The sequence below is a fragment of the Chelonia mydas genome, chromosome 12 (assembly GCF_015237465.2).
Source record: "Chelonia mydas isolate rCheMyd1 chromosome 12, rCheMyd1.pri.v2, whole genome shotgun sequence".
NCBI classification, from domain to species: domain Eukaryota; kingdom Metazoa; phylum Chordata; order Testudines; family Cheloniidae; genus Chelonia; species Chelonia mydas.
Genome location: NC_051252.2, coordinates 26,007,104 through 26,034,975, shown reverse-complemented (window position 1 = coordinate 26,034,975; position 27,872 = coordinate 26,007,104). Strand labels below are relative to the sequence as shown.

The following is a 27,872-nucleotide window of genomic DNA, read 5'->3' as shown; positions in this document are numbered from 1 at the left end:
CCACTGAGCCTGAAGATAAAATTGCATCATTAAGGTTCACATCTTTGCTTCTACACTGGAAAGTGAAATAGGCATTTGGCCACAACACTGCAATCTCTCATGGATCACCTGCGGAAATAATTTAAAATATTGCTGTTTAATTTCTGCTTGAATACTTTTAGCCACTTTGTTTATGTTCAAATCTATCTGCTTCCCTCTTAATACCTCTAAAAACTATTTCCTTGCATGGCAGCAACACAAGCTCTGGTCAGAGAAGAGGTGAGCAATTACATGAACCCCTGCTGTTGAGTTCAGTTAATAAACTGTTTACAGTCCTGGCAAAAGTTTGTTTTCTAAACCACTAAGAGCTTTATAAAGCATTCTTTTTTCCCAGATCATAAATGCCAGCACAGTCAAAAGAGTTCCAGGAGCCTGCAAATAGGAATAAAGGTTGAGCCCTGCCAGAACTAAATTGGGGTAGATGGATGGTTGTTTTTGGTCATGCCACTGTCTAGCTATGTTATTGTCAAATTATATAGAAAACATCCCCAAAAACATCACAAACAGGAACAAGAGGAAGCATGGCAGTACAATGCATAGTTCACTGGACTGTGAATCAGGGAACGTGGGTTCTCATCCTGGTTTTGGACTGACTCACTGTAAGGCTTTGGGCAAGTCACTTAACATCTGTGACTCAGTTTCCCCATATATCAAATGTGGATAATGACACTTATTCTCCCTTTGTAAAGAGCTATGTAAGTATTACTAAGCTGGCATAACTACATATTCTCCCCCCACAGACTATGTGAAACACATATGAAAGTTAATGAGGGACGTACGTGCAAAAACACAGTACCCGAATTGCAGCAATCTTTCAGATCACCATGTCGTCTCCAGGATGAATACTTCCGTCATTTGATCAATTTACCTGTGTAATAATTAAATCCTAATGTCATAACAAAATAATAAAGGTTCTTTTATGCTACAAAGAGCATCCACCAGAAGTTTTTGCTCCTCCTCCTTGCGGGGGAAGCCCTAGAGATAGGTAAAAGCCATGAACATCTAGCTCTTTACTTCTCCAGAGTTCAGAGATGTTCTTATCAGAGATGATCTCAGGCTTTGGTTTGGGTACACATCTAAAAACTCGAAACACTATTTGTTTCCAATTTCATTGCATTTAAATATACCCATAATATCCTCTGGTTTTCTGCAACTTAATACTATGGCATCTGTTTCTGTGTTTATCTCAACAGTAGAAATTTGGCCATAAACATTTGTTGTTTTGGATAGTTCTGGGTTTGATTCGAAGATACATAATAAATTACCACCCACACACAGGGGATCCTCTGTCGTTATCCCCAATATTTTTCATTCTCTGTGCTTCTGGCCACCAGTGGTCCAAGAGAAAGGATGAAAATGGGCAAATCTGGTGTGTTTTCTCTTTTCAGAGCACCGCAGTTGAGCTACAATTTTTAACCCCGATTTAAGTTTCAGGATTGGAATATGAGGTTTTAATCCATTTGACTGGGAAATACATTTTTCCTAAAAATTGAAAATAGGAAGGATAAATTTACCCAGTCAAAAGTAATTTCGGCATTAAGTGATAAACTATTTTGCTCTCTTCCTCCCCTTTTGTTTTTCCAGTAATATTCTATAGCCTTTTCCAAAGGCCATTGAAGTTAATGGGAGTCTTTTGGATGACTTCACTGGGCTTTGGACCAGGCACCTAGGTTGAAATTTTCAAAAGCATATGAAGGATCTCGACACCCAATTTCCATTAAAATTAATCATTAAACCAAATTAAAATGAATGGGAATTGTTGGCCCAAATCCCCCAGATAGGGTTGAGATTTTTTCAAAGCCATCATTGTCTGAAGCCAGACTTTATGATGAAAATCGTTGACTTTAAGGTCTTAATCATGTGCATAAAGCTACGCACACGCTCAAGTACTTTGCTGGGCAGGGGTCTAAGAAAGAAAATTATAGATAATTAGATGTACAGTACAAAAAAAAGTGTATTGTATTCACATCTTTTTCTACTGGAAACCAGTACAGGGCAATGCATTGTGAAACTTGTCTGGAAAAAAAAGAGATGAACCAGCAAATCTCCTGGATTGGTGGGATATAATGGTAAGCACAAGTTTCCTCTCCTGGAGTGAATGCAAGAGGAAAGTTATGATTAGATATTTTCACACACTGGTCTTACAAAGTAAAATGGCTTCAAAATTCACAGCTAAATGCTGGAGGTAATGCAATGGGATAAGGAATCCCCATCATGTCTTTGGGATTGTCCCATATTGAAAGGTTTCTTATCAGAGGTTAGAAGGATGAAGCAAGAGTTATTTCAGACACATATTCACCAATTTTCTATTAGCCTAATTTTAGAGAAATGTCCTGATTTTCTGAAATTAAGTAAAGACAATATCTGTTTAGAATCCTGTGTAACTGCAGCCTGTGCGTGTGTGTGTATTTATAGTTGTAAAAATAAAAAATAAATCCTTGCTCTAGAAATAAATTTAACAAGAATAAACGAATTAAGAGAAATGGAACAACTCACTGGTTGTCTTCATCAATAACTGATCTGGGTGAGGAAAAATGGATCAACTGGGATGAAGTGAAAATCAAAACAATATACATGATTTTTATAATAATACATATATACACACAAACTCCATAACCTATACTGTCTCAGCCTTGCTGTAATGTCTTATCCACCAAATCTAAGACCTTCTCATCTAATATTTATGTAAGAAAACAATGTTCTGTAAATAAAAAAATAAATAATTGATTAGAAATAAATTAGTAATTAAAACTCAAGCAACCTAACCTGCAGCCCCCTTGCCCTAGCATAGAGAGGGGTAACACACAACAGCAAGCAACAACAGCTACACATAATACAGGGCAAGACAACATGAACACAGAAGGAATTAAAAAAAAAGAAAGGGAAAAAAAAAAAGAGTAAATGGCCCATTCATACCACTGCTGTGCCACTGTATTGTTGAGGGCTGGGATCAAAACCACATGTTCAGCTTTGCACAGCTGATACCACAGAGACCTTATTCACACACAATGGAAGTGTACTGAGGGGGGGTAGAGTCCCCTGAAATGTGTTGTCCACTTCTGTTTTCAATCATCTCTGTAACAGATACCTCTGTTTGGTTCATGCCGCGTATGTTCCCATGCAATAGTGGCTGACACAGACATGGATTGTCCCTCCTGTTCCTCTGTGTCAGCCTCTTACTCTAGCTACTGGTAGCGACACCCACCTCTCAAGGGAGTGCCACCACTTGGACACTTAAGTCTTCTCTTCTTTCCTTTGCCATGGCTACAAACAGAAAGAAACAAAGCCAAGCCAAGCCAGAAATGGCAGTAACGCCTCTTCTTGGCCCAATCACAGTCTTGAGACACCAAGAGTAAATGTACTTCTCATGTTTTCACATTCAGTTACTTAGTTAATAGGGGACTGGATCTAACTGCTACCTGTCTCAATACTGGAGGATATGGTCTTTAGCTGCCTGATGGTTGTTTTTTTTTTATAATCTAAATAGGAGAGTCGCACAAGTGTTCTCTTTTATTGATCAGTGTTGTAGTTAGAATAGGACTCCACGGAGTCTGTTTGGTGGGTCTTTTGCTGCACCACTCATTTGTGGCTCAGTCAAATTTCATGGATCCTTTGAAAACCCACTGGAGTATTTTAAATATTTCCCCACACATGTTGCTGTCACTTGTGCACTCACTGCCTCTTCTCTCCACTACTATGCTGCTGTTACTATAGTTCTCTGCCCAGTGCCATCACAAAGGCTCGATATGGTTATGGACCAAAACTTTAGATCCAAATGAGAGTAAAACTTCCAAAGTTTGAGATTTGAACCTATGTTTAACCAAAAGCCATACATCCGTCTCAACCGGGGGGGGGGGGGGGGGGGGGGGGGGGGAGGGGGAAGAGGGTATCCCTTTGAAATCAGTACACATGACCAGATTGACATTCTTAGGGATGACTTGGGTCAATTATACAACCTTGTCACAGGTACTGCATGTGACATCTCCAGTCTCCTTTCTTTTCTATTGCACTTTTCTGACCAAGCCAAATATTTTCCAAATAAGAGGACTTCTGAACACAGGTATCATCTGGATCACAGCATCCTCTTGTTTGTCCATTCCTACAAGTTGGCCTACTAATATATCATATTGACTGCTGTTGTCGCCTGTGACAGGTTTGAACTTGCATATCCGGAGGAAAGATTAGGTTATTAATCCATTTTGAAACATTGCTCCAAGATATTCAGACTTTTTAAAAAGTGATGGATGAATATCATTCAGGATAAAGAAAATTGTATTAGTGCTGAGAAGCCAAGAAATTTTCAGTTCCCCATAACAGACTATAAGCAAAAATCTTAAAAATATGGGCATCAAGTTTGCATTAAAATTTAAATTCAGTCACATATTACTAGCTAGTGTCTGATTTAAGAATATATTTTAATACTTAAGAATCCAAAGTCAGTCCATCACATGGCTTATAGCAATGTATTGCCTAATAGAATATGATTTTTGAGAGACAGCTGAGTATAAGAGCAAAATTTTCAACAGGTTTCTCTGGTCGTGCCTACAATATTTGCAGGTCCATATATGTGTTTTCAGAAAACCTCACACTTGTCTACACAAATCAAGTACCTGCATTCCTTATTAACCATCTTCCATACACAGATGTGGAGTTTTCTGTATGTAGATATAGGTATCTGAAAATACAGACAGAGCAATTTACAAGGTCCATTCAAAATTTGAACCTGCGTCCAAAGCCATGTATCCAACCTACAGTGGTTGTACGTATTTTGCTAGTGATGTCACAACCATGCATTTCCAACTTTGCACAGCGAGGGCCTCATCACTGAAAAGATTTTAAATCAAACTGGAAAACACTAGTGTAACTTCAACCCTTGCTATTCTTTTCAGTCATGTTTGGTAGAGTTTGCACGGCAAGGAGAAATTAAAAGTCCATCAGTTACCTATGTTTTATTTAGTGGAGAAAACACACACACACACACACTGCATTGCATTGCATAGGACCACTTTCTTATAAGAGCTCATTTATTTTCTTTTCTAGGAAATAGTACTCTTTGGCTCCATGATGTTAGGTGCACACCGAACACAGTCATAGCAAATAACTGTTCAGACAGAAGTAATTTTTCTCTTTTATTTATGTGTCACAGGGACAACTGGTCCTTTAAGGGGATTGGGTACATAGCAAGAGACAGAATGTGACCAGAAACCTGGCCTGTTGGGAAATATAAGGGCAGAGACTTAAGGGAGAACAAACTTAGGAGGAGATGCTCCATTAAAAAGTAGGAGAACAGTCAGGAAAGGATAAGTGAGGAAGCCATGCTGAACACAGAGAAAGAGCCACTGGAAGAAAAGACAAGGCAGTTTGCATTATGGTGGCAGACAGCCCAATTGTTTAGAGGCTCAAAGCTGGGAGGCCATAGTAAAGGGTGGGTGTAGGTTCCCCCTGTGCTGCCACACGCATATATGGGATGTCCATCACAATAGTATCCGGGAGCTATTTACATGGCTTGTATTGGAAACTATAACATTTACAGATATTCCTGTCTTGGGGCCTCCCAAAGATATTAAGAAAAGCAAACAGCCAGTAGTGGACAAAGAAACCCTGCACCCTGACCCCGTTCTAGATGTGGCCACACTGGGGCTTAAATAGATATTAAAAGGATGAAATTTCAAAGGGATTGGGTCTGTTGCCAGGAGTGTCCAGGCTCCAACTCACAGGAGTTGGGACAGATAGCTCAAGTATATCCAGTGAACAACTCAGATGGTGTGCTAGGTTGCAGACTGCATTTCTGCAAAGGAAATCCTTAATAGACCAAGTTACTTAAAATACTTTCTAGGCTATTTAAATCTTTGCAGATAGTGGCCAGCACCATTAATTTTACCATTTAGCTCTCAACACATCAAAGTATGCCCCAATGGCTCAGTAATGCACAACAGTTGAAACATACTGCTTGAGTGTGAATTGTAATCCCTTGCTATTAAGGAGAACTAATCTACTTGAATGTGTTATTCATCTGAGATCCTCATTAGTGCCAAAACCATTAAACATGAACTGCAGGGGTGTTTTAATAAAATTGTGTTATGGAAAATAGCTATCAGATATGGCAATTGTGCATTTGCTTCGTTGCAGAGCCCTATACTATAACAATATGGAACCAATGAATGTTCCATTTCACAGTACCAATCAGAATAAATTTGTTCTTTCCAAGTGTTTATTTAATAGATGTTAAGAGTGGATTTCACAAAGGAATTCAGATTAGCCAGGTCTGACTGCACTGCGTATGTTATTCTTTCAAATGTTAAGACAGTGGCTGACAAGAGAATATTTAGGATTCTGCATGTGGGAGGAGAGAAACAGTGAGTGATATTTTAACACTGCAAATCCATTTTTCTTTTCAGAAAACAGATAAATAATAAAGATAACAGATAACTATTTTAATAAAGATTGAAGTATGGTAAAATGATTGCTTCCTTTGGTGAAAACGTATATGGTACCACTTTCTTTTTAATCACGCTCGGTAATTTTACATAAAACAATGACTGCAGAAAAATTATAGAGGTACCCTCCCCCCCCCCCCCCAACACACACACACAAGATAGTCTCTTGATATTTCATCTGTACTGTCTTCACCTAAAATTTTGAGCCACATTCTCATCTGGTATAAATCCATATAGCTCCACTGCTTTTAAAGATTTACAAATCATCAACCAAAAATTACTGTTAGTCAGTACTTGGCAAAGTCAATAATACATATAGATTTGTTACTTTATTGTCGTCAAAAATAAAAAAAGTGATTTAACTATTTTAATGTTCAGAGGAAACAAAAAAATATACAATTCCTCTGGTTTCCGATACCTGTTTGTGTGCTGATGCCATCCAAGACAGATTTATTATTATTTGTTTGAATTATGGTAGCACCAGAAAGTTCCAAACAGACATGGGCTAGGCAATGTAGAAACATATAATGAAGAGACAGACTAAAGCCCTTTGGGGCAGTAACTATGTATATGATGAAAGACAACAGCTGGATAAAATACCAGCCAAGAACTTAATCATTTGTGTAAATTCAACCACCCAAGTAGTCTTGTTGCATCAGCTGAACTACTCACATGCTTAAAGTTACACACGTACTTACAAGAATTGAATACAGATCTTCTGAGCCTCAAACCAAGACCTTAGCCATAAGACTTCCTTCCTATCAGAATGCTCTCTTATGTGGGATACTTCAAGATCCCTTTATTTCTTCCTTCCCATTCAATGTTTACATGAAGGGAAAACGGGTAGTTTATTTAGGAAAATGTAGGAGTGGCTTGGGGCTACCTGCCACCAGTACATGAATCAAAAAGTCAGACACACCTGTATGACATGACACCACCACTCTATAAACAGCTCTAATTACAATATGAGAATCAAATCTATGTAGTCCCGTCCCAAATCATAGCCCCAGGATTCCAGTGATGAAGCACAGGGATGGTCTAAGGCAGTGGTTCCCAGACTTGCCCTAAGCCGCTTGTGCAGGGAAAGCCCCTGCCAGGCCAGGCCGGTTTGTTTACCTGCTGCGTCCACAGGTTCGGGCAATCGCGGCTCCCACTGGCCGCGGTTTGCTGCTCCAGGCCAATGGAAGCTGCTGGAAGCAGCACGGGCCAAGGGACGTACTGGCCGCAGTCCCCATTGGCCTGGAGCAGCGAACCCACATTCCTGCAGCCCCCATTGGCCTGGAGCAGCGAACTGCGGCCAGTGGGAGCCGCGATTGGCCGAACCCGCGGTCGCAGCAGGTAAACAAACTGACCCGGCAGGGGCTTTCCCTGCACAAGCGGCGGAACAAGTTTGGGGACCACTGGTCTAAGGATCTGACCTGGGGATAATCCTTCCCCAGAAAGACCAGGGTAATCCGGGCTCAAAGCAGTCTTTACAAGCCCAAGTTAGATGTACTTTAGTGCACTAGTCCAAAGTTCAGGATACAGTCCTATATATGGTTACTTCCCAGTCTCTTTCTGCTTTTTTAACCTTGTATCAGGTAAAGGCGGATCTATAAAACGTCCCATTAAAAAGAGTCACATGCATATACCACCATTCACACACTATTTAATTTGAGATAAATTTTAGCATCATTTTTGACCATGCCCTATCTAATGAATGCTGAGCATTGGCCGCTACGCAATCTGCAGATTATTTATCATGCCCTTATTTATCTCATGACATCCTGGTGACCTGGAGGCTCAATTATTGTCATTCCTTACATGCTGGTTTATCAGCGAGCTGATCCGCAGCTTGCGGCTGGTTCAGCGGACCTGCATGATTGCTTATGGGATTGAGCTACGGTGATCATATTCAGAGGTTTTGTGTTCTTTACATAGCCATCTGCTTTTTGCTCTTTACATTGGTTGCCTACGAAGTGGCAGATTCACTTTAAATTAGCTTTAATGGTTATAAAGCTGTAAATCAGACTGGTCCTGGCTATATTTGAGATCTCTTCCAAGAGTCTCCCACCTGCCAGGTTTTTGTGCTCACATGGCACCCCTGTTGTGCTGGAAGCCAGCAGGCGATGGAGCTTTTGCTGTGGCTGCCCTGCCAGTGTGGAACTCATAGACTTTAAGGTCAGAAAGGACCATTATGATCGTCCAGTCTGACCTCCTTCATAATGCAGGACAAGAATCTCACCCACCCACTCCTGTAATAAACACCTAACCGATGTCTGAGCTATTGAAGTCCTCAAATCGTGGTTTAAACACTTCAAGGTGCAGAGAATCCTCCAGCAAGTGACCTGTGCCCCACGCTGCAGAGGAAGGCAAAAAACCCCAGGGCCTCTGCCAATCTGCCCTGGAGGAAAATTCCTTCCCAGCTCCAAATATGGCGATCAGCTAAACCCTGAGCAAGTGGCCAAGGCTCACCAGCCAGACACCCAGGACAGAATTCTCTGTAGTAACTCAGATCCCACCCCATCTAACATCCCATCACAGGCCATTGGGCATATTTACCACTAATAGTCAAAGATCAATTAATTGCCAAAATTAGGCTATCCCATCAGACCATCCCCTCCATAAACTTATCAAGCTTAGTCTTGAAGCCAGATATGTCTTTTGCCCTCACTGCTCCAGAGCTTCACTCCTCTGATGGTTAGAAACCTTTGTCTAATTTCAAGTCTAAACTTCCTGGTGGCCAGTTTATATCCATTTGTTCTTGTGTCCACATTGGTGCTGAGCTTAAATAATTCCTCTCCCTCCCTGGTATTTATTCCGCCAATATATTTATAGAGAGCAATAATATCTCCCCTCAGCCTTCTTTTGGTTAGGCTAAACAAGCCAAGCTCTTTGAGTCTCCTTTCATAAGACAGGTTTTCCATTCCTCAGATCATCGTTGTAGCCCTTCTCTGCACCTGTTCCAGTTTGAATTCATCTTTCTTAAACATGGGAGACCAAAACTGCACACAATATTCCAGATGAGGTCTCACCAGTGCCTTGTATAATGGTACTAACACCTCCTTATCTCTACTGGAAATACCTCACCTGATGCATCCCAAGACCGCATTAGCTTTTTTCACGGCCATATCACATTGGCAGCTCAGTCATCCTGTGATCAACCAATACTCCAAGGTCCTTCTTCTCCTCTGTTACTTCCAAGTGATGTGTCCCCACTTATAACAAATTTTTTTTTGTTATTAATCCCCTTGCACTTTTCACTATTAAATTTCATCCTATTACTATTACTTCAGTTTACAAGGTCATCCAGATCTTCCTGTATGATATCCCAGTCCTTCTCTGTATTGGCAATACCTCCCAGCTTTGTGTCATCCACAAACTTTATTAGCACATTCCCGCTTTTTGTGCCAAGGTCAGTAATAAAAAGATTAAATAAGATTGGTCCCAAAACCGATCCCTGAGTAACTCCACTAGTAACCTCCTTCCAGTCTGACAGTTCACCTTTCAGTGTGACCCGTCGTAGTCTCCCCTTTAACCAGTTCCTTATCCACCTTTCAATTTTCATGTTGATCCCCATCTTTTCCAATTTAGCTAATAATGCCCCATGTGGAACTGTATCAAATGCCTTACTGAAATCAATCCACTGGATTTCCTTTGTCTAAAAAAAAAAAAAAAAAAAAAAAAACTGTTACCTTCTCAAAGAAGGAGATCAGGTTGGTTTGGCACGATCTACCTTTTGTAAAACCATGTTGTATTTTGTCCCAATTACCATTGACCTCAAATGTCCTTAACTTTCTTCTTCAAAAATTTTTCCAAGACCTTGCATACTACAGATGTGAAACTAACAGGCCTGTAGTTACCCGGATCACTTTTTTTCCCTTTTCTTAAAAATAGGAACTATGTTAGAAATTCTCCAGTCATACAGTAGAACCCCTGAGTTTATAGATTCATTAAAAATTCTTGCAAATGGCCTTGCAATTTCATGTTCCAGTTACTTTAATATTCTTGGATGAGGATGATCTGTGCCCCCCAATTTAGTCCCATTAAGCTGTTAGAGTTTGGTTTCTACCTTAGATGTGGTAATATCTACCTCCATATCCTCATTCCCATTTGTCAACCTACCATTATCCCTAAACTCCTCATTAAAGACTGAGGAAAAGTATTTGTTTAGATATTGGCCCATGCCTAGATTATCCTTAACCTCCACTCCATCCTCACTGTTTAGAGGCCCCATTTCTTCTTTCTTTGTTTTCTTCTTATTTATATGACTATAGAACCTTTAACTACTGGTTTTAATTCCCTTTGCAAGGTCCAACTCTACATGGCTTTTGGCCTTTCTCACTTTATCCCTACATGTTCTGACCTCAATAAGGTAGCTTTCCTTACTAATCCCTCCCATCTTCCACTCCTTGTAGGATTTCTGCTTTTTCTTAATCATCTCTCTGAGATGCTTGCTCATCTGGCTTGGTCTACAACTCCTGCCTATGAAATTTTCCCCTTTCTTGGGATGCAGGCTTCTGATAGTTTCTGCAACTTTGACTTGAAGTAATTCCAGACCTCCTCCGCCTTTAGATCCACAAGTTCTTCAGTCCAATCCACTTCCCTAACTCATTTCCTTAATTTTTTAAAATTAGTCCTTTTGAAATCAAAAACCCTCATCGCAGATCTATTTTTGTTTATCCTTCCATTTAGTCTGAACTGAATTGGCTCATGATCGCTCGAACCAAGGTTGTCCCCTACAACCATTTCTTCTATGAGGTCCTCACTACTCACCAAAACCAAATCTATTAGGCATTCCCTCTTGTTGGTTCAGCAACTACTTGGTGAAGAAATCCATCAGCTATCACATCCAGGAAAATCTGCGCCCTATTATTACTACTAGCACTCGTCCTTCAGTCTATATCTGGGAAGTTAAAGTCTCCCATGATCACACAATTCCCATTAGTATTTACTTCATTAAAAACATTAAAAAGGTCTCTATCCATATCCAAATCGGATCCCGGTGGTCTACAGCACACCCCAAGCACTGTTCCAGGGGAGGCTCTAGTAGCTTTCTTCACCAATATAATTTTTGCTCAGACGGAGTCTATCTTATCCATTCCATCACTTCTTATTTCTTTACAGTCTACCTCATCATTGATATACAATGCTACGCCATCACCTTTGCCTTTATTTCGGTCTTTCCTAAACAGCACATACCCTTCAATACCTGTACTCCAGTCATGACTACTATTCCACCATGTTTCTGTTATCCCTATAATATCTGGTTTCACTTCCTGCACTAGTAGCTCTAGTTCCTCCATTTTCTTACCTAGGCTCCTCGCATTAGTGTACAAAATCTTAATTTTTGCTGTTTGGCTTCGCTCACATTCTTTACCCGATTGAGCACAGACATTCTATCACCAGTATCACCTATTAGACTGGTATCTACACTACCCTTCCTCCTTACGTCCATTCTCCTACCCTCGGCTGTATCCTTTCTTATTTCGTATTCTTCCCTCTCAATGTTAAAATCTGGCGTGGAGATTACCTGGACATCTCCCAACCATCTCCCCCAGATTCCTAGTTTAAAGCTCTCTTAATCAGTTGTGCCAGCCTTCATCCTAGAAGTCTATTTCCCTCCCTACTCAGGTGAAGTCCATCCCGAGCAAACAGTTCTCTGTCCATGAATGCTTCCCCGTGGCCACACATCCCAAAGCCCTTATAGCACCCTGCCTGAGCCATCTGTTGATCATCATAATCTTGTCACACCTTTGTTGCCCTTCTCTCGGAACAGGCAGAATCCCACTGAAGATCACCTGAGCCTCGATTTCCTTAAGCATCTTCCCCAGCCTGGCATAGTCTCCCTTCATACGTTCCAATTCACTCCTTCCTTAAATCTGACTCATTGTTTTATTCTTTTTGTTTTCCCAACCCCCCTTGTTTGTAATTTTGTCAAAGCTGGGGTTTTTCTTACACAATGAGAAATTGTTTTTGTGATTGCTGTTCAGCACCCTGGGCATTTGTGTGCATGCGGGGGGAGGTGCTTTACAAATAAAAATATTATGTGAAAAGTAACACTAAAATGTTTACTAGATATGGACTTTAGACTTGAGGGAGGCTTTAGACATTGGCAAGATGAAAGAAATCCAGAATGAGCTGTCCCCAATCTGACAATATATCATTTAAAGAAAAAAAAAAGTTTTAAATTGTTAGCTTTACTTATTATATGCTTGACTAATTCCTTGAACAGAAGAAAGCCATGCATGACTATATAGGAGATATAGAAAGCAGATGAGATACTGACTTTCCCTTGGTGGAATCTGATTGCTAGTTTCTATAAAAATGAAAACTTATTTGAATGATAAAGGCAAAGATGAAAAGCCAGTTAACCTCCTAATTTATTAGAAAATGAAAAGATGTATACAATGAGAAAGGACCTGAACTGTGCTTTAGATGGAATTATAAACTGTCTCCATTCCCTACAACGTGAATCAGAAAGGTGAGCATGATTATACATTTCTTTGTTTTAAGTTCTGTTCGGGGGTTGAGGTTGGCAGAAGTTGATTGGGAATACATGAACTGAGATTGATTTTCATCTCTCCACTGGGAGATGTTCACAAAAGGTGTACTTCTTTGGGGTGCTGTAATCTGCTATTGTCCTTAATTATTTCTGACTCCCTCTGCCCCATTAAGCTGTGATCTTCATCTAGGGACTACATTTAAAAAGCCAGTCTTCTTTATCTTTTAGAACAAAGTTTGGACTGAACACATTCAAAATCTCTTCAGCAGTATTACTGCAAAGGGATTTATTTTTAAAAAACGTCAACAACAAATATGTTGATGTACTAGAACCCCTCCATTCATGAGATGATCTGAAAGCCCTTTAGATCCATATGCTACCCTAGGGGAACTGAAGCACAGAGAGGTCAAGTGATTTGACCTATATCATATAAGTCACCAATAGAATATATGTCTTCCCTGCAGAGTTAACTTAAGCTCTTACTATGGTGTTGTCCCCCTCCCATCTACATACAAAAACCTCTCACCTGAGTTTGGTAGTGCTTTAAACCCTGGCCCAGATGGAGGTCTAGGCAAGCGCCTGAATGCTGCTTTCACTTGGGCTAGTAACCCATCCAGTTTGCAGTGAGGATGCAAGCTAAATCACTTGAGTACAGATAGTCCTCCAATGCCTTCCAACAAAACTGCCTTGTGATCACAAGAGCAAACAAGTTCTCCTACAATTCACTGGGATAGAAACAGAGAGCAGCTCAGCTTACCAAAGCACAAAGAACCATAGGATATATCCCCAGAAGTCCTAGAAACAGACAGGTGAGTGCAGCACCAGTGAGAACACAGTTACTTGGGTCAGGCTATCCAGTGTGGCTGATCACACTGGAGCTAAGCTAACTCAGGTGCCAATCACCCAAGTTTACTGCTCTGTGAAGAAATAATGAGGGTGGGAAATAGGATCCCAGAGTCAGATGGTGTAAACTTATGTAGCTTCCAGTGATTTCTATGGAGCTACACTATGAATTACACTACACTACTACAACTGAGAATTTAGGCCCCAGCGGTCCAGCTGTAATCCTAGACAGCACCCTTGATTCATGCTCGATCTACTGTCAACTGAGACACTAAGCCTTGTAATTAAGCATACTTTTTCTACAGAGTTTGATAAGCTAATTATCTGAGGTAGACAAGTTGTTATTCTAAATCCATTGTTTTGTGATAACAGTACAATTACCAAGTTATTTACACTTGCTCTTATTTATCTGGTATCATGCAAAAAATCCACACTCTACATATGTATTGCCTATCTGCATATGTCAAATTATCAACTGCCAATTTATATTGGTAGTACTCCTTTCATCAAAGGTAATGAATCATTACTGCTAGCATATGGGCACACACCATGTGTGTGATTATACTTTTGCCCTTAATAAATAAATCTTCAGATATTTATCAAAAATTTTAGATAAAGAGATTCAACCTCAAACTTTATGCCCACCATTATGTGTTCGTATACATCATCTGCATCCTGGGTATGGAACGTTCAGCTGGTGGGGTGAGGGGCGGATTATATTTTTTAAAATTATTTTTTATTATTAATTCAGCCAGTTGAAGCTGCTGGAAGCAGAGCTCCTGTCATAAGTGTTAATGCAAAAAAACATTAGGAAAAATTCCCCACAGTGGAGGTGTGTAAAAACGTTCATACATAAAATGGTGACATTTCACTTTTCATCAGTTTCATGGGTAGGTGAAAAGTCCCATTTAGGCTCAGGTCAGGTAGATCAGTGGTTCTCAAAGCCGGTCTGCTGCTTGTTCAGGGAAAGCCCCTGGTGGGCCAGACCAGTTTGTCTACCTGCCACGTCAGCAGGTTCGGCCGATTGCGGCTCCCACTGGCCACGGTTCGCCGCTCCAGGCCAATGGGGGCTGTGGGAAGCGGCGTGGGCCAAGGGACGTGCTGGCCGCCCTTCCCGCAGCCCCCATTGGCCTGGAGCGGCGAACCGCGGCCAGTGGGACCCACGATCGGCCGAACCCGAGGATGCGGCAAGTAAACAAACTGGTCCAGCCCGCCAGGGGCTTTCCCTGAACAAGATAAGCTGAGCTAGATAACAAACATGAGAGGGGAAAAGGCAGCCTTCTATTTTTGCTCATTTGATCTCCATTTAAATTCTATCTAATGAGCAGGTTCTGCCACCCAGGACTGGCTCTAGGCACCAGCAAAGCAAGCACGTGCTTGGGGCAGCATTCTGGCCATCTTTTTTTTTTTTTTGGCTTGGGCAGTTGCTCTCTCAGAGCTTCAGGTGGCAAATGTTTTGCTTGGCTCAGCAAAACACCTAGAGCAAGCCCTGCTGCCACCTTCACTCACTCTGAGTAGCACCTGATTCCACAAATAGTCCCAGTGAAGTGACTAGGGCTGCTTGCAGAGTAAGAGACCATTCAATGAGAGGAAGGGTATCAATCTGGTTGTGTGTGTGATCAGCAAACCCACTACCTCAAGAGTGAAGGAAGGAAAGAAGGAGCCCAGTCAAAGAAGAGAACGGGGGGAGGAGGAGAGAAAGTGGGGAGAAGGGGGAAATATTCCACACACAGTTACCCCAGAATAAATATAGAGAAACTAAACTAAGACCTAGAATTATGCCCATACCCTTTAAAGTTAGCACCATTATCCTAATTTTTTGGTCTAGTTCCTCAGGTTTACTTTTGTAGAAGTTCTAAAGGGTGAGGAATAAAACTATAGACCATGCAAGTGGATAGAAGAATTAGAAAGCTAAAAAAATGAATAAAATTTAAATGAGAAATATTAATGATCCTTACAATGGGTAAGAAGGGTAATTTTAAGGCACTCATGTAATTCATCCAGGGAAAAGGAAAGGATGCATTTCAGGAAGTCATACTTCAGAAAAGGATGACCACATATACAACTAGAATTATTGCGAGCTTTGCAATAGCTAAGGTAGGTGTTTGGCACACTAAGGCTTGGACTACACATTTTTGTCCTGGCATAAATATGGGGTATGATTTTTTAACCAACATAGTTAACATCAGTACAACCCTCTAATGTGGATGCAGTTATACTAGTACAAGTGTGCTTAGGCCATGTCTACACTACAAACTTTGGTTGACAAGTTACATCCATATAAGGCCTCTGCAGTTAGTATATTGCTTGTGTGCACACATAGTTGGCTCCTTGGGTCGGCACAGCATGTACACACCAGAAATGCTTGTGTCAACGTACAGTGTGGTGCACGATGTGTAGCTATCCCAGTGTTCAGCCTGCCACTGTTTATAGTGCATTGTCTTTTGGGAAATTATGCCAGTGCACAGTGGGGCAGAAATGAGTCACACACGGGTGACTGGGAAGAGAAGGTCAACTTCCCAACATGCAACTGTTTCCATCCCATGATGTCATCTACACCCCACAATTTTCCCCTTTTTTAAAAAAATCCCACAAACCCACCTTCCCCTCCTTGCTTGTTACCCTCTCTGACAGAAGGATACAGCCCGCACAGCTCTGTGCTATTGTCATAAGTGTTGCAAACACAGGATGCACAATCCTCCAGTATTTACAGAGTTGTAAGAGGAACCCAATCAGTGGGGAACACAGTGATTTCTTGGAGGACGTATTGGGTGTGGGACATAGTGAAAACCAATTCAAGGATGTCGGTAGTATTCAAGGAGCAGCTGCAGATGGCGGAGTGCTGCTTCTGGGCCCAAGACAAAAAACAATGACCGATGGGATTGCATCGTAACACAGGCTTGGGATGAGCAGCGGCTGCAGAACTTTTGGACGTGCAAGGCCACATTTCTGGATCTGTGTACCACGCTCACCCCAGCCCTCCAGCACATGGACACCAAAATGAGAACTGCTCCGACAGTGGAGAAGTGAGCGGTGATCACACTGTAGAAACTGGCAATGCTGTCAGTGGGAAATCATTTTGGAGTTGTAAAATCCACTTTGGGGGCTGTTGTCATTTAAGTGTGCAGGTCCATTAATTGTCTCCTGCTATGCAGGACTGTATCTAAGCAATGTGCAGGACATAATGGATGGATTTGCAGTAATGGGGATCCCGAACTGTGGTGGAGCAATAGATGTCACGCATATCTCTATTTTGGCACCAGACCACTTTGACACAGAGTACCTCAACAGAAAGGGCTACTTTTCTATGGTTCTGCAAGCATTGGTGGATCACGAGGGCTGCTTCACCAACATCATGATGCTCACTTATTTAAGAACACAGGACTGTTCAGAAAGCAGGGACTTTCTTTCCTGACCGATGAATTACCATAGGCAATATTGATATGCTAATAGTGATCCTGGGGCACCCAGACTACTCCCTTGGCTCACGAAGCTGTACACCAGCCACTTCAGCAGCACAAAGGAAAGATTCAACTACCGGCTCAGCAGGTGGAGAATGACACCTGAATGTGCTTTTGGTAGATTGAAGGGAGACTGGTGTTGTTTACTCATAAGATTAGATCTCAGTGAAAAAAAACATCCAATGGTTATAGCTGCCTGCTGTGTCCTGCATAATATCTGTGAAGTTAAGGGGGGAAAGCAGCTGCCAGGGTGGAGGGCAAAGGGAGAGTGGCTGTCTGCTGAGTTTGAAAACCCAGATGCATGGGCGATTAGAAGAGCTTAACTCAGAGCTACATAACTGGAAAGAGTCCAGCGGAGGGCAACAAAAATGATTAGGGGACTGGAACACATGACTTATGAGGAGAGGCTGAGGGAACTGGGGATGTTTAGTCTTCAGAAGAGAAGAATGAGGGGGGATTTGATAGCTGCTTTCAACTACCTGAAAGGGGGTTCCAAAGAGGATGGCTCTAGACTGTTCTCAGTGGTAGATGACAGAACAAGGAGTAATGGTCTCAAGTTGCAGTGGGGGAGATTTAGGTTGGATATTAGGAAAAACTTTTTCACTGTGAGGGTGGTGAAACCCTGGAATGCATTACCTAGGGAGGTGGTAGAATCTCCTTCCCTAGAAGTTTTTAAGGTCAGGCTTGACAAAGCCCTGGCTGGGATGATTTAGTCGGGTATCGCTCCTGCTTTGAGCAGGGGGTTGGATTAGATGACCTCTAGGGGTCCCTTCCAACCCTGATATTCTATGATTCTATGAACTCAGGAAGGCTTTGAAAGAGCACTTTAACAGTGAGCCACAATAATGTATTGTGGCGTCCTCTGCTCTATCTGGCCTTGTTGTGTTGGGATCTGTTAGGAATTGTGTGGTGCTTGGTGTATATCTATGAATCATAGAATCAATCATAGAATATCAGGGTTGGAAGGGACCTCAGAAGGTCATTGAGTCCAACCCCCTGCTCAGAGCAGGACCAATCCCCAATTTTTGCCCCAGATCCCTAAATGGCCCCCTCAAGGATTGAACTCACAACCCTGGGTTTAGCAGGCCAATGCTCAAACCACTGAGCTATCCCTCCCCTCGCCCCATGTGTGTAATTTTGTGGTGCTTGCTATACATTTAGGATTACTATATTGTGTCACACTGTACAGTAACAAGTCAGTCAGTGCTTTCAGAACTTAATAAATTAAGAACTTAAAGTGAAAGAACAATAACGTCCATTTTACCTACACATACAGCTTTACCTACGTGGCTTTCACAGGTCAGTGTATGTGAAGCTGTGCTTGTCCTTACTGTTCCTCGGATGCCACATGGAATGTTGAGGGAAGGTGTAGGGCAGTGATGTAATGGAGTTCTCCATGGACTGAAAAGGAGGTTGAGCCCAGGCCTGTTGAGCTTGTATGCGCACAAGAGTCTACGGTATCTGTGTTTGCCACTGGAGAAGCCCCGTTATGTCCTGGTGCATCTCCCTCTTCTTTTCCTGCTGCGACTAATGGGCCTCTCTCCTGTCTTCTCTTTCCTTCTCCAGACTGTCTACAGTGTTCACCCTCCAAGTTCTTTGTTCATGATATGATGCAACACTGGCTTGCAGGATCTCATTGAACATGTCATCCCAAGTCCTCTTCTTTCTTCTCCTTATGTGGCTCGGGCATTACTTAGGTGTGGAGGGGGAACCCCTTAAGGCTGCTACTGCAGCAGCTACAGATAAAACACAGACTTACCCATCAGTACAGTCACAACAGAAAGTGAGAGGTAAGATTCAGAACTCCCTTCACTTGCTCCCCTAAAGTTTTAAGCAAGACATGCTTAGTGACACTTCTGCTTTGAAGTGCTTGTGCATGGCACCCCTCACAGTGCCAGCCCTAGTGGAGAGTGAGGAAAATGAGGAGGGAATTTCTTAGTTGCATGACACTATGAATATAGGGCAATGACACTGAATATTGGTATCATCTTCCACAGGTGGTGGCAATGTTAGCTGGTACCTCACTCCTAAGGTTAACCAGGGCACAGCTGCTTCTGGCATCCTGAAGCTGCCCAGGCCTATATGTTGCTAGCCTGTTTACTGCAATAGTGCCTGCTGAAGTTTTTGTCAACTGGCGTGGAGCAAAGTCCTACTGTGGAGGGAGAAATAAGGCTGCCATCCCTAGATGCCAGGAGGATTCAAGGGACATCACTGTGTATATGAACAAACTGCTCCACATGGCCCTCCCCTCACCTAACTCTACAGGGGAATGAAAAACAGATAACTGTACCTCTTTGTTGTACCCCCTGCTCGTCTAGTAAGTAATTAAATGAAAAGTCAGTAGCTGCGTCCTGTTAAGTCGGGGACATCGTCAATACATCATTGTAATGGGAATGCAATTACATACTCACCCAAAGTTCCTTCCCCTGCATTGGGCTCACCCGTGCCTGGTTGCCAGGACTGACTGGACTGCGGTGAAGTCTCATACAGGTCCTGGTTTGTGGCGTAGCTAGACCCCCTCACATGTCTCCCATCCTCCTCCTCCTCCACTTTCTCCTCCTTCTCCTTCCCCCTTCAAACCAGGGGCTTGTGACTCGATCAGAGATGTATCCACGGTCTCCATGAAGCATGGTATGCAGCTCTTTATAAAAGCAGCAGGTCTGCAGCTTGGCACCAGATGGACTGTTTGCCTCCCTGGCCTTCCGATACGCTTGATGCATGTAGTTCCTTCACTTTCATGTAGCACTGCTGCTGGTCCCTGTCATGCCCCTGTTCCTGCATCCACCCCATGCAATCTGCTTGTAGATGGCTATGTTTCTACAGCAGGTCCATGGCTGGGCCTTCAGAGCCTCTTCTCCCCACAGGCCCAGAGGATCCAATATCTCCTGTCTACTCTAAGCCAGAGCATGTCTGGAGCATGTAGCTGGCATGCTCAGCTGGGCACAAAAATGGCAAATTGCTAGGCGTGCTCAGCAAGCTGGACAAATCAGGAAACGGCATTTTTAAAATGTGCAGGGCTTTAAAGGGGAGTGGTGCCTTCCGGTCTCCATCAAACCTGAGCAGCATTGTTCAACATGGACTGCTCTGGTCACAGCTGTGGGCATTACAGGACAGCTGCTGGAGGACTGTTAGGATCTGTGTCTACACTCTCACTTCATCAACCTCAATACATCAATCATGGCTCAACGCTGCAGCTTGGGGAGGTGGTGTTACTAGGGCAGTGTAACAGGGCGCTTACATCAGTGGGAGACAAATTTAAGTGTAGACACATGCACAGCTAGGTCGATGCAAGGTGACTTACGTCAGTCTAACTAGACCAGGCCTTAGTCCCCTCCTCTTGCAAGACTAAGCTATACCAGTACAAGGCACCTTGATACTGGTATAGTTGCATCCACTCTAGGGAGATTGTAGCACTTCAACTACCTCAGTTATAGTAGCAACCTCTCCCAGGTAGTTGTTGCTATACCTGATACTGTAGCCAAAATTGTCAAAAGCTCAGCAACCTACAGCTGCCAGTTAGGCCCCTAAAAACATAGCTAGATTTTCAAAAATATTACCTCCCATTATGAGCCTAAATGAAATGCTCAGCACCTAACACTTGCTACTGAGAACAGTGGGACCGGCTGAACACTTTTGAAGATCTGGCCACTTTCCTAAATAAGACCTGAGTTTGAAAATCTGGTTCTTGGACTATAGACCATAGGACTGGGCTCACCAGCTTACAGATTTCCTATGAAATGCAAAAAACCATAATGCCTATGTTTGGGAAAAGAGCAATGCTAGTGGTTTCTTTTTTTAAAAAAAGTTCTCAATATTTCAACTCTCAGTCCTTATAAATGGCTAATGAATTATTTTCTGAATTAAATTATTTTAGAATGAATGAACAAACAACTGACTATAGCTTTGTGAACTAGATAATAGGATTTGGGGAGGTAAAGGGATTTCTTTCAGAATTGTCTACACATCAAACTTAATTTGAATTGAGGTAGGGTATGAATTTAAAGCACAATGGCTATTCCTGAATAACTCCACGTGTGGACACAGTAAGAATGTCTCGTTCCTGTTTAACTTAATCCATGAAGTATTAATAACACACCCATGTACATATATATGCAATAACTCCATGCATAGACAAACCTTTAGCAAAGTTCAGGCAAGAAAACATTGCCAGTCTGTAGTCTTACTGATGAACTGGTGTATTGATTCTTGATAATCTTTTAGACTGCAGTGGTCAACAAAGGTTCAATCTCCTGTGGGCTACAAGCCTCAGGATTATCATCATCAGTGTCTTGAAAATGAGAAACCCTAGAAGCACAAGAGAAACAGTTGCAATTTATCACAGGTCACTTAATTTACACATTTACTATGCAGATAAACAACCCCACAAACACTAAAATACAATAGCAGAGAGAGAAAGAGCACAAAGTGGTTAGTCCTATGATTGGTATCACCTTACAACTCACATTTCATGTCTACTGCTGAGGGACTCGAGTGTTTGTCATTATCTCGGTCGTCATCATCATCATCATCATCCATGGTTGTCATCCTGGCATGTTCCCATGCATTCTCCCCAGCACCCAGGCTGGCCAACACCTTTTATCCAGTGTTACACTTATGCCTACTACGGTTCACACATACGCATAGGGGTGTTAACCCCTTTTTCCTTAATTGCACTTGCACGCCCCATGAATTTTAGGGTGCCCCATTTCTCATAGGCTGCCCTAGTTTTCCATATTCTCAATAGCATCTATGTTAATGAGTTACCAGAGCAATTTGAGGTTATTACAGAATCCCCCAAAATATTACTATCAGGCATTTTGTGGTATGAACTGGTACATTGCAGCATATTTTCCAGTCTATTGTTGCACAGTTTGCAGAACATCAGCACTTAACATATCTTTTACTGTGATCTTACACTTTACTGGTACAAGATTCTCTCTCGTCAACTAGTCATGCCAATCTTGTTCAGGCCGGAGGCCTTTTATGGCCAAACTACATATCTTATGGGGACATCATCCCCAAGCCTGTAGACCTTGTATTACAGCCTTATTTTACTTAGATATCTAATACACACTCATCAGTGATTTATTATTAGTCCTATTACTATTTATTAGTCCCATCTCCTTGTGGTGTAATCCTATTTGTAATTTACCACTTAAACCTACAACTCAAATCTAATCTATTGCCCACGCATTAGTTACATAATTATATGATTTTATATATATAATTAATTAGTTACAAATTGCAGCAAATGAAAACGGTCTTTGAATGCATCCATTTTCATATCAACTGAGCTAGATTCCCAATGATTCTTCCACTGTGCAGACAAAATATTAACACCTTGCTTCCATGAATCATCTTAATTCATTGCACGGACAAAGCTGAGTTCTTGACTCTGTTATAGCTGATGACTCAGAAGTGCAAAACACTGGACAAGTCTGAAAAAAGAATTTGAGCAAGTGAACAAACTACTAAAAAAAAAAAGCTGACAGTAAAAACAGAGACATTCCACCTGTACAAATTTAGAGACCAAAGTCATTTCTGATATGTAAATATAAAAGAAGAAGAAGAAAAGAAGAAGACCTGGCCTATAACTATGATTAAATATGTTTGTTATGTTCTTCTAGTATTCTGTGCACTGTGGTTAAAAGCACTGATACACCATTTCAACTAGTTCACCATTGCCTAAATATGATGGCATTGTTGATTCCATCATTATTAAGCTAGTTGAAACCAGAAGTGTTTCATTATCTTATAGATTCTTGTGATCATGCTATGAAAATCAGGAAGGAGAGTACTGAAACAGGCTGTCTTTTTATTAAATGTTGACTTTCTATTCTGGTCACATCTACTGAATTCCTCTGACAAATTATCTGGTCATCTAATGAACCACTGATGTGGTTTTTGGTTTTGTTTTTTTGCTATCCAGTTGGCCTCTCTATGGTTCTGATTCATATTGATATAAAATCTGTCCATTGCTGCTTTCAAATATGTATCTGGGAGAGCAGTGAATTTGAGCAGAATGATTTTTTATTCAAATGAGATGTGGATCAATGGCAAGAAAAAATAAAATTAGCTGAAGAGTAATTGAGATAACTGAACAAATTTGGCTACCAACCAGAGAATTTATTAACTATTATACTGAACATTGGCCTTTACAGATCTGAAAATCTAGGGGTAGAGCACCAAACAAACACAAAATTATCTGTTTATATGCAACACTTCAATGTTGCTGATTGGAAAATACTGCTCCTGAAAGGCATTATGCCCTAGATTTATTGCAAAGGATGGTGATCATAACAGAATACCCACTGAACCCATGATTCTATGGATATGCCAGTGTTTGACAATCTTACTGCTGATTATACTACTTTTCTACTCCAGCCAGCAGCAAATTTTTATAGGATTCACCCCCATAGATGTTCTCTGACACAATCTGATCCTCAGTTACTAAAGTTGCTAAATATGATTATAGCAAGAGGAGCATGGAGTAAACAGAAATATGATAATTAAACATGCTAATTCAAGGTGATCCTTGCCTTTTTCCAACAACAGTGCCAAGATGAGGTACTAGCATTCAAAAGCACAAGACCTTTAACTAAAAAAAGTGAGTTAAGAAATCAGTTAATGAGTGGAAAAGGGTTTCTATTTACTTACTTATACCTTAAGATACAAATTACTAACCGTTAGCATACTGAAGATGCTATGTTCTGTTATGCCTTTCCTCAAAGACAACGCTTTCTTTTTAAAAATTCATGTGGGCTATCGGTATTTAACAAGCCAAATTGGTTGCATTGGAATAAAGAAGGACAGAATTCTTGTTAGGGACCAAACGCTGATTTCCATTAATACTGTACATTTATTAATTTTATGCACTTGATATTTTTAGTGGAATCCCTCCATTCAACATTTACTGTGTATGCAGCTGATGAAGAATTTGTTCCAATCATGTAAACATAATTATTCCCTTCATTTTCTGCCTCATCCTCCAAGGGGTACTTCAGTCAGAAGTATAGTGCTGCCTTCCCCCCCCACCCATAGATTATTTTTCATAAAATTTGAGGCATTTACTGTCTTTCATAGAGCAGGTCTATTAGTCAGTGATAATTCTACTAACAGCACTAACCAGCATTCATTCATTAGCAAATGTTACCAAACCTAGCAACACTCAGACAACTTCTCATTTCCAAGCATATTAAAGGGTTACATCTTAGACCAATTTTACCGTTATAGATTTAGACTGAATCTGCCTTGATAGTGCTGTCCCATTCTGGGCTGACGACAAAAGCTAAGCTATCCATATGCTTAATTGCTCTCATAAATGGAGCACTAACAGTTTGTGGTAGTGATGGTGTTACAGTTGCTGTTTATGGAATCATTCCCTTATTCCTCTTTTGTAAACTGAAATATTTTTTCCTTGTACTTGCACATATTCTGATTGAGAATGGTATTTTTCATGAAATGTACTTGGCCTGCAAATAGAAGCAGAAGGGAAATGGAAGGCAAAGTAGGAGTAATGGAATGAAATAAAGAAAAGGTAACTTTATGCTACATATTGGAGAAAAACATCCTAATTGCGAGCTCAGTTGTGACTTTGCCCAAATTCCATGTAAGGAAGTGTTTGCCACAAGTGTTCCATGCACTACGACATGCCAAGAGCAGCCCAGGAAGCAGGATGTGACCTAGAATCACAATTTGACTCTTGGTATCCCTCTGCTCCAGGGAGAGACATCCTATGCCATTCCTACACCTGACACAACATACATACACCAGTGTGCCAGCACAGCTGCTCTACTCAGAGTGCTGTGGGGACAGAGTGAAGGCTCTACCCAATCCCCAATCCACCTCACAGGAGCACCTTACTGTCCGGGATGAGCATGGAGATGGGCCACCAACTGAAAACTAAATGGAACCTAGCTCTTGAGAAGATACCATAGAAAGCAATCCCACAATGGTTTGGGGGGGGACCAAGTGACCTGATAGGTCTAATCTCTATGATTTTATGAGTAGAGGGAAAGTAGTAGACGATATAATGAACTTTGTTTACACCACCACCACCACCATTCTTCTAGGGGTTAACATAGCCAACCTGAGATGGTCAAATGTGGAACTATATGACATCAATGTTTTTATATTATATATTTAGTACCTTTCCCAGAACTCATTTTAATGTTAATCTCTCCTGATTTATTGCCTACTCTTGCACACTCCTCCCCATATCCATGCATGAACTCGTCCTTAATATCTCTCTCTCTCACACACACACACACACACACACCCCTCTTTTTTTAAATCATTCCCCGAACTATAGTTTTCGGAATAAAATGTATCTGGAAAACCTGTTTTACACTATTCTGACACTCCCAAGTTTTTTGCTAAAGTACTTTGAAGAAGGATGGTCGACAAATGTGGTCATGAAATTACTATAAAGTAGGTGTACAACTGTTTGAAAAAACAACTTACACAAAGAGTAGTGATTAATGGTTCATTGACAAACTGGGACGATATATATAATAGGAACTCCCAGGAGGTGTTGTCCTGGATCTGGTATTAAATATTTTCATTAACACTTGGATAATGGAGTGGAGGGTACACTAATAAGATATGGGATGACATGACGCTGGGTGCAGTTGCATGTACTTTGGAAGAAAAGATCAGCACTAAAAAGAACCTGGGTAAATAGGAGATTTGGTCTGAATCAACATGATGAAATTGAAGCAAGATAAGTACTACAATCAGGAAGGAAAAAAAATCAAAGTAGGTAGGTTGTGGTACTACTGAAAAGGATCTGGAGGTTACAGAGGAGCACAGTTTGAACATGAGCCAACAAGGCTAAGGTTCTGGGGTGTCCTATGTAACATGACTGGAGGTAATTAATCCACTCTACTTGGCCCAGGTGAGGCCTCAGTTGAAGTACTTGTCCAGTTTTGGATGCCACACTTTAAGGAAGATGTGGACAAATTGGGGAGAATTCAGAGGACAGCAACAACAATACAAGGTTTAGAAAATCTGATTTATGAGGGAAAAACAACAGGGCATGTTTAGTCTTGAGAAAATAAGACTGAAAGGAGACCCCATACCAGTCTTCAGACCAAATATGTTAAGGGCTATTATGGAAAACAACAGTGATCAACTGTTGCCCAGGTCCACTGAGCGTGGGAAAAATAGTAATGGGCTTAATTTTCAGCAAGGGAGATTTCGGTTAAATATTATGAAAACCTTTATAACTAACATTTCTGAAGGTGTTGGCAGCAAAAAGGGACCGGTTCAATTTTCTAGGGGTCCTTCTAAAGACACTGGCTCAAGCCTCCACCCAGAAACCTGGGAAACCCTATATACTGTCCTGGGAACCCTTGATGGGCAATACTTTCACCACTTGGCAAACACTGAATCCAGGGGTGAAAACAAAGAGAATGCTATTGGGGAGGGAGAAAGGGGGGCAAGAGAATGAATTTGGAAAAACCAGTGATTAATCCATTAAAGTATTTGATATAAGACTCCCACCCCGCATGGGGACATAATAGTCCCAGCCTCAGTACTCTTGGAAATTAAGACTAGCTGGTACATTCTAGGCACTTCCCTCCTCCCTACTCACAGTTAGCTGTCCTGCATTGGAGACGTCCAAGGATGCTGATTGGCCAATGCTGACTAGGATGCTGTGGGCACTCTACCTTCTGGGTCAGCCAGGACAATTTCAGCTTTAATTGCTGGGTAGGGTGGCCTACGCCAGAGTCCCTTAGGTAAGCTGCTGATCTCTCTGTGGCTTCAGCCTAGGCTGCCTAGCTCTGAATCAGCCACTGCCACTCTGTCACTGCTCCTCTATGCTGTCCATCGCCTCAGAGATGCTACCATTGTGCACTATTTGCTGTTTTGCAGTAGTCTCAGCTCAGCTCTTTAGAGTGAACTCAGTGGCAGCAAAGACGCTTAACTGAGACTTCACCTCCAGAGAGGCCCTAGAAGATATTTACCTCTTTTCCCTCTTAGCTCTGCCCAGGCTCCTTTACCCAACTGTGCCTGACAGCAGCCTCTGTCAGGGCGATCCCAGGTATATTCCATGTCAGTGTCTTGCTTCTGTATTTCCCAACAATGGTCAACAGCAATTTATTGCCCCCAACCTCAAAAATTCAACTGCCTTTTAACAAAAAAGTGCCCCAAACGGTCAATTACCTAAAATGCAAATGATGCCTGAGCCAGTCCATCAATTCCCTTTGCGCTCCAACATATGCTGAGAGAGTTCCCTCCGCACTGGAGCCCCTTCCATCTGCGGTTCTCAAGCAGCTCTGGCCAATCTTCTCACTTCACCAACAGGGGACAATAGAAGTCTCTTTACACACTAAGATTTCAGACCACAGTGCTTACTTAACTCTAAGGATAGGTAAGTATAGGAATGGGTTACCCAGGGAGGTCATTCCCATCCTTGGAGATTTTTAAGAAAAGATTAGGCAGACACCCGTCAGGGATGGTATACTTGGTGCCACCTGCGCATGGGGAGATGGACTGGGTGCCCTCCTGAGGTCCCTTCCAGCCATACATTTCTGTGGTTCTAGGATATTCATTGTTTAACAGAAATTCTGAACTGGACACAATATGATGAGGATTCTTTTCTTT

General features: G+C 41.6%; 1 long non-coding RNA gene across 2 annotated transcripts; it reads right to left on the bottom strand.

Annotated features, from left to right (window-relative positions):
• On the bottom strand, window positions 1–27,561 carry LOC122462527. 2 transcript variants are annotated; one of them, XR_006285116.1, is made up of 4 exons: window positions 27,432–27,561; window positions 21,402–21,569; window positions 836–907; window positions 1–108 (listed from the first exon to the last, which is right to left on the bottom strand). It is a non-coding gene; the product is annotated as an uncharacterized LOC122462527 (long non-coding RNA). The 2 variants fall into 2 exon arrangements; XR_006285115.1 differs by lacking the exons at window positions 1–108; window positions 836–907 and having other exon boundaries at window positions 21,312–21,569.
• Between the last annotated feature and the right edge of the window lie 311 nt (window positions 27,562–27,872).